This window comes from Macrobrachium nipponense, chromosome 29 (assembly GCF_015104395.2).
Source record: "Macrobrachium nipponense isolate FS-2020 chromosome 29, ASM1510439v2, whole genome shotgun sequence".
NCBI lineage: Eukaryota > Metazoa > Arthropoda > Malacostraca > Decapoda > Palaemonidae > Macrobrachium > Macrobrachium nipponense.
In genome coordinates this window covers 21,340,783-21,348,839 of record NC_061092.1, presented here as the reverse complement: position 1 = coordinate 21,348,839, position 8,057 = coordinate 21,340,783, and the positions used below count along the sequence as shown (strand labels likewise).

General features: G+C 34.2%; 1 protein-coding gene across 1 annotated transcript in view; it reads right to left on the bottom strand.

Annotated features, from left to right (window-relative positions):
- LOC135206185 (uncharacterized) overlaps positions 1 to 8,057 on the bottom strand; it is a 289,887-nt gene that overhangs the window by 269,444 nt on the left and 12,386 nt on the right. The window lies entirely within an intron of this gene.

Here is an 8,057-nt window from a genome sequence, read left to right as displayed (position 1 = left end):
ATATATAATATATATATATATATATATATAGTATATATATATATATCTATATATATATATAGAGAGAGATGAGAGAGAGAGAGAGAGAGGATAGAGAGAGAGAGATAGAGAGAGAGAGAGAGAGAGACGAGAGAGAGAGATAGAGAGAGAGAGAGAGAGAGAGAGAGAGAGTACATATACATGTTATATATATACTCTATATATAATATATGTATGTATGTACATATACATATAAATATATATGTGTGTGTGTATACAAATGTATATGTGTATGCGTATGAATATATATATATATATATATATATATATATATATATAATTTTGATAGTTTGTGTATGTATGTGGAGAGAGAGAGAGAGAGATGACTCAAAGTATGGTCTAACTCTTCTTGAACCATCCCGAGCATAGTTAGCCCATTTCCAAAACACTGCTTATCAAATGCTTCAAACACAGCAATTGCAACCTACCTGTTTAGCAATCTCATTCGACATCCCACCGGTGACCAGCTGACTAAAGGGGTCCATTTTAAGAGTTGAACGTGGCCTTCACTCTCTCGCAAGTCTAATATTTTCGTGTTAGCTATTCTATGAGGTGACCGGGTGCATACTAGGCGTTCTTCCTCTCTCATCAGACACGGAAGAAAGAATCTCACGTACCAACAGTCTTGGTAGCGTCTTGTTCCTAATGCTTTGCCGATGTTTGACTTGCACTCAAGGACACAGGAAGTTCTTTCATATTCATTTCCCAGACAATTGTTTAGGCAGTTTCCTTTCAAACAGCCCCATTCAGAGGTCTACCTTATTATGTGTCAAAATTTCAGTGACAACGATATGCTGTATGAAGTTCTATCGTTAACGATTTAAACACAAAAGAATGTTAACATGCATAATTATAAATAATTGTTATATATATATATATATATATATATATATATATATATATATATATATATATATTATACAATATGCACAAAAATAAAGTATGCTGTACGTTATAACTATAAAATATATATATTATTATATATATAATTATATATATATATATATATGTGTGTGTGTGTGTGTGTGTGTGTGTGTGTGTGTGTGTGTGTGTTTGGGGGCCGCGTAATAAATATTCATAACACACATTTTCAAATGCTCCAGTTCATCTCGTTTTACACATTCCTTTGAATTAATTAAAATCAGTTCAAAAGGGTGTGTATTAAGTGAATGTTTATAATTAATTTGAATTAATTATAAACATTCACTAAACACAGAGAACTAATATAAAGTTTATTAAAGCCTTAGTGAGACACATTTAGAATCCACTTCATTATCATTTTAAGCATTAGCTACCATTTGTACGCTGATAATACTGCTAGTAGCCAAAGCAAGGTAGGCAGCAGATGTGCAGAATCTAAGCTGATTCTGTATTGTTACAAGAATGACAATAATACTTTCATTAGATAAAATTCTCAATGCAATTCTGTTAAAATTGTAAAATATTGCATATTTTCTCTAATAAAAGAAAAAAAAGAACAATCATCATACTAACCGACCACTAATACAAACTGATCATGTATACATACACATGTAACAATCGGTTTTCATTTGAGATACCTAAGAAATCCCTCCATTAATGTTATCAGAAATATGCGAAAGGGGATTAAATAGTTGAGGGCGGAGGGACCTACTGTCATTTCCTAAAAAGATAAGAATGATTCAGTCACAAAATTACAAAAAGTTCCGGGGGTGAAAAAATGTTGCTATTCGGTTTACACAAATCAGTAAGCTCAAAATATTTCTCTTTAGAACTGACTTTAAGTGAAGCAATAGTTTGACTAAACAGGGTCTTGCTGTGTTGATTTAAGTACGTCTGTCTGTTTATGATGTAATTTTTGTCAGCTCTTATCAGGAACTCGGGTCGAACGTCACAGAAAAATCAAGTACACTTCCGGTCCTTTTGCTCTGATGCAGATGTAAATTTCTCTCTCTCTCTCTCTCTCTCTCTCTCTCTCTCTCTCTCTCTCTCTCTCAACACACACATATTATATATATGTGTGTGTGTGTGTGTGTGAGAGAGAGAGAAAAAAAAATTTACACACACATATATATATATACATAATATGTGTGAGAGAGAGAGAGAAATCTACATATATAAAGTATATATATATCTATATATATATATATATATATATATATATAATATGTGTGAGAGAGAGAGAGAGAGAAATATCATCTGCATCAGAGCAAAAGACCGGAAGTGTACTTGAATTTTCTGTGACGTTGGACCCGAGTTCCTGATAAGAGCTGACAAAAATTACATAATAAACAGACAGAAGTACTTAAATCAACACAGCAAGACCCTGTTTAGTCAAACTATTGCTTCACTTAAAGTCAGTTCTCAAGAGAAATGTTTTGAGCTTACTGATTTGGGTAAACCGAATAGCAACATTTTTTCCCCCCCGGAACTTTTTGTAATTTTATATTTTTGTTGAGATAAGATGTACTGAAGCCGAAATGAACCCTTACGCCTTCAGCTTAATGAAGTACAGTAATGGAAGGTGTTATTAAGTGGCTGAGAAGGACTTCTACGCGTTATGATAATATTAGTATATATATATATATATATATATATATATATATATATATATATATATATATGTATATATAATACACACACACACTCACACACACACACACACACATATATATATATATATATATATATATATATATCTATATATATATATATAATGTACTGGGATGGTAAAAATGTTCTGTAACAACAGAGTTCCATCTAATAAAAGGAGCCCATAAAAACACCAAAATAGAGAAAAAGTACTATATTTCAGAGACTGCTGTCTCCCTCTTCAGGTAGATGAATGAGCAAAGTTCACAGAAAAGGTGGTATTTATACCAAGAGGTCCATCCACAAACAAGCCATTTTAAGTCACCCCCGCTGATAATCTTCCTCTAATCTTCTTAAGGGTTGGTTGAATGAAGACGTTGTCGATCGTGTCCGAAATCCATCCTCCTTTTGAGATGTTCATTACCTGCCTCTCTTTTATTAGGCCGATTCCATCATTTGACTCTTGTACCGGCAGTTGCTGCTATAAATTACACGTGACAATTCCAGTTTATTCTATGGTTATGTTCATTTATATGGTTGAAAATAGCCGAGTTCTGTTGTCCATACCTAACTGACCGTTTGTGTTGTATTAATCTCTGGGGAAGGGATTTACCTGTAAATCCGATGTAAGATTGGTCACAGTCCTGGCATGGGATTTCGTATACCCCAGAGTCCTTTGGAGATGTCTTTTGTTGGACGTTAATCAGGGTATTTGGGCTAAGGTGTTTGGGTAAGTAAATACAAAAGGGTTCGATTTTCCGAGGGGGTTGGTTATTCTCTTAATCGTGTCCAGGTGGGGAATTATTATTTTATTGTTGGGTGTATCTCTGGTCTTGTCTTTAGGGGGTCGGTAGAAAATTACGTTAGCTTTGTGAATTGCTTTCTCAATTATATGGTCAGGATATTTTAAAGACGAAAGTTGCTTGCGAATTAGTTCAAATTCTTTTTCCAGGAATTCTGGGGAACAAATTCGTAAGGCTCTTAAGAACAAGTTACTAGCTACACCTATTTTGATAGAAATGTCATGATAGCTAAAGTAGTGAATGTATGAAAGTGAGAACGTTGGTTTTCTGTATATGGTAAACTTGTATTCTGTCGTATCTCTGATTATTAAAACATCAAGAAAAGGAATTTTGTTGTCTGTTTCCCATTCAACTTTAAATTTGATGCTGGGCACTAATGTGTTTAATTTCGAGAGGAATTCATTGAAATTGCCCCACCTATTATCCCAAAATGTTAGGATATCATCCACGTATCTCATCCACAGCATGTTTTTGGGTTTTATTGCATTTATTACTGTAGTTTCAAAGTATTCCATGTACAGATTGGCTAGAACAGGACTTAAAGGACTACCCATACTACACCCGAATTTTTGCTTGTAGAATGATTCCCGAATGAAAATACGTTATTAGATGCACATAATTCAACTAGCTTTATTATTTTTGTCAAGCGCCAATGGAAATGATCTGAATAGGGGGATAATTTTACCCTTAAAATCTGAAGAACGCCTGTACTGGTACTTTATGAACAAGGAATCTACATCAAGGCTTAAAAGTTTTATGTTGTGAAGTGGTATATGTGCTTCTCTGAATTTGTGACAAAAATCTTCCGAATGTTTATGTGACTGGGAGAAAAAGTGCCTAAAAAAGGGGAAAGGAGGCCAGCTAACCATTTAGAAATTTTTTCGGAAAGTAAGATTAATTGGCAAAGACAAAAAGAGTATTGAACTATTAGAGAAATTTAAAGTAATTAATCCTAAATTACCCTATTTTTATGGCCTTCCCAAAACTCACAAAGACAATCTTCCATTCAGACCCATCGTTTCATGTGCCGGTGCTTTCAATTACAAAATTTCTAAATGGTTAGCTGGCCTCCTTTCCCGCCTTTTTTAGGTGCACTTTTTCTCCCAGTCACATTAAACATTCGGAAGATTTTTGTCACAAATTCAGAGAAGCACATATACCACTTCACAACATAAAACTTTTAAGCCTTGATGTAGATTCCTTGTTGCACTAAAGTACCAGTACAGGACGTTCTTCAGTTTTTAAGGGTAAAATTATCCCCCTATTCAGATCATTTCCATTGGCGCTTGATAAAATAATAAAGCTAGTTGAATTATGTGCATCTAATAACGTATTTTCATTCGGGGAATCATTCTACAAGCAAAAATTCGGGTGTAGTATGGGTAGTCCTTTAAGTCCTGTTCTAGCCAATCTGTACATGGAATACTTTGAAACTACAGTAATAAATGCAATAAAACCCAAAAACATGCTGTGGATGAGATACGTGGATGATATCCTAACATTTTGGGATAATAGGTGGGGCAATTTCAATGAATTCCTCTCGAAATTAAACACATTAGTGCCCAGCATCAAATTTAAAGTTGAATGGGAAACAGACAACAAAATTCCTTTTCTTGATGTTTTAATAATCAGAGATACGACAGAATACAAATTTACCATATACAGAAAACCAACGTTCTCACTTTCATACATTCACTACTTTAGCTATCATGACATTTCTATCAAATAGGTGTAGCTAGTAACTTGTTCTTAAGAGCCTTACGAATTTGTTCCCCAGAATTCCTGGAAAAAGAATTTGAACTAATTCGCAAGCAACTTTCGTCTTTAAAATATCCTGACCATATAATTGAGAAAGCAATTCACAAAGCTAACGTAATTTTCTACCGACCCCTAAAGACAAGACCAGAGATACACCCAACAATAAAATAATAATTCCCCACCTGGACACGATTAAGAGAATAACCAACCCCCTCGGAAAATCGAACCCTTTTGTATTTACTTACCCAAACACCTTAGCCAAATCCCTGATTAACGTCCAACAAAAGACATCTCCAAAGGACTCTGGGGTATACGAAATCCCATGCCAGGACTGTGACCAATCTTACATCGGATTTACAGTAAATCCCTTCCCCAGAGATTAATACAACACAAACGGTCAGTTAGGTATGGACAACAGAACTCGGCTATTTTCAACCATATAAATGAACATAACCATAGAATAAACTGGAATTTGTCACGTGTAATTTATAGCAGCAACTGCCGGTACAAGAGTCAAATGATGGAATCGGCCTTAATAAAAGAGAGGCAGTAATGAACATCTCAAAAGGAGGATGGATTTCGGACACGATCGACAACGTCTTCATTCAACCAACCCTTAAGAAGATTAGAGGAAGATTATCAGCGGGGGTGACTTAAAATGGCTTGTTTGTGGATGGACCTCTTGGTATAAATACCACCTTTTTTTCTGTGAACTTTTCTCATTCATCTACCTGAAGAGGGAGACAGCAGTCTCTGAAATATAGTACTTTTTCTCTATTTTGGTGTTTTTATGGTTCCTTTTATTAGATATATATATATATATATATATATATATATATATATATATATAGTATATGTATATATATATACATATTTATATATATGTATATATATAAATACATATACTATATATATAGTATATGTATATATATAAATATAAACAGACGGAGGTACTACCTCGTTTATTTTAAATGAGTGGACGACCCAAGGTTAGTGAAACAAGTGCTTGAACTGGAAACAAAGGTCAAAGGAGAGGAAAACCCAGAAAGAGTTGGATTTTAATATATACAGATATATATGTGTGTAATGGGTATGTATATACAGCATATGGGTATGTGTATATGTATGTATGTACATAGTAACTTTAAGTATATTGCTGCATATAAAATATTATAAACTATATATTTATTGATTTTGTATATAAATTACATGTATTGTATATGTATTGAATTGTAAAATGACCTTTAAAATATATTTTTTTAAATAAAAGAAAAAAGAAAGAGTTGGGTGGATTGGGTTAGAAAAGAATGGCTTTGAAATGCAGAAATCGCAAGAATACAAGCAGGAAGTGAAAGGTGCCCTGCCTGTGTTCGAAATGCTGTTGATAAGCCCAGTGTGCAAGCGAATGAAGCAGTTAGTGATGTGAGAGAGGGGTTTCACCTAGAATTCAGCAGTCAGGACATATAAATGTGTTGGTTACCATTGTTCTTTTATTTTTGGAACCACCGATATTATTGGAAACGATCTCATGATGGAGATGAACGAACACACACACACACACACACACACACACACACACACACATATATATATATATATATATATATATGTGTGTGTGTGTGTGTGTGTGTGTGTATTATATATACATATATATAATACATATATGTATATATATATACTAATATTATCATAACGCGTAGAAGTCCTTCTCGGCCACTTAATAACACCTTCCATTACTGTACTTCATTATGCTGAAGGCGTAAGGGTTCATTTCGGCTTCAGTACATCTTATCTCAATAAGTATTATGTAAGAGAAAGCCGAATAAACCTTGAACTTACTCAGTATCCAATGGTTTAGAAAAAAACAAACATCGTGTGTGTGTGTTTGTGTGCGTGTGTATATAACATACAGTGTGTAAGAATAGCTGCGGGTGCAATAAATATCAAATGAAAAATAACCAAATATTGGAGAAAATGTCAATTTATTTCTAGTGGCAGGTTTCAGCAATAGGCTTAGTTCTTTATGGATTATGCATTGTTCAGTCCAAAGCCACTGACTACACAGCATACATTACCATGTCACTGAATGAGTTGCACGGCGCCTCACCAAAGGCGTAGACAGACCCTCCGGCGTCTACACTACTTAGTGGGGAGCATTTGAGTGCAGCACCAAAAAATGCAGTAAGGCAACTCTAGAAAAAAAAACAAAAAAACAATCCCATCTCTCTCTCTCTCTCTCTCTCTCTCTCTCTCTCTCTCTCTCGTGCATGCACACACATACAGATGAGGTTTGCTGGATAATCGTCGTTTCTTTCCTTAAGTACAAATTGTGCTCAGACAGTTCGTCTCTCTCTCTCTCTCTCTCTCTCTTCTTGTGTGTGCACACGCATATAGATGATGTTTGTTATATAATTGTCGTTTCTTTCTTTCAAGTGCAAATTAATGCTCAAACAGTTCCTCTCTCTCTCTCTCTCCTCAAAGAACACGATCAATTCAAATGAACAGTCGGCTAAAATTTTATATTTGTAATTTATCGTCAGACTTTCAGCGACTAAAACACCAAGGACTATAATTTATCTCCAATTCACACGGATAAGAAAACAAAGCGTGATCCGACCTCCAGCTTTCTCAGGACGCGTGCAAGATTTTCCCTTCACGCATAAGTTGTAAACATGATATTCCTAAATTTAACATAAATTAAAACGTGCTAAAGTCTACGGTCAAATAGAGCCTTGTTTCACCGACGAAAATTAAAATAAATACACTATATTTTATTAGAAATAATTTGTCTGTACTGTTTAACATGCACATTATTTTTTACAATTTCATTCTAATAAATAAATCATAATTATCCTATCCTAAAATTCCTGTATCTTGAACTCAACA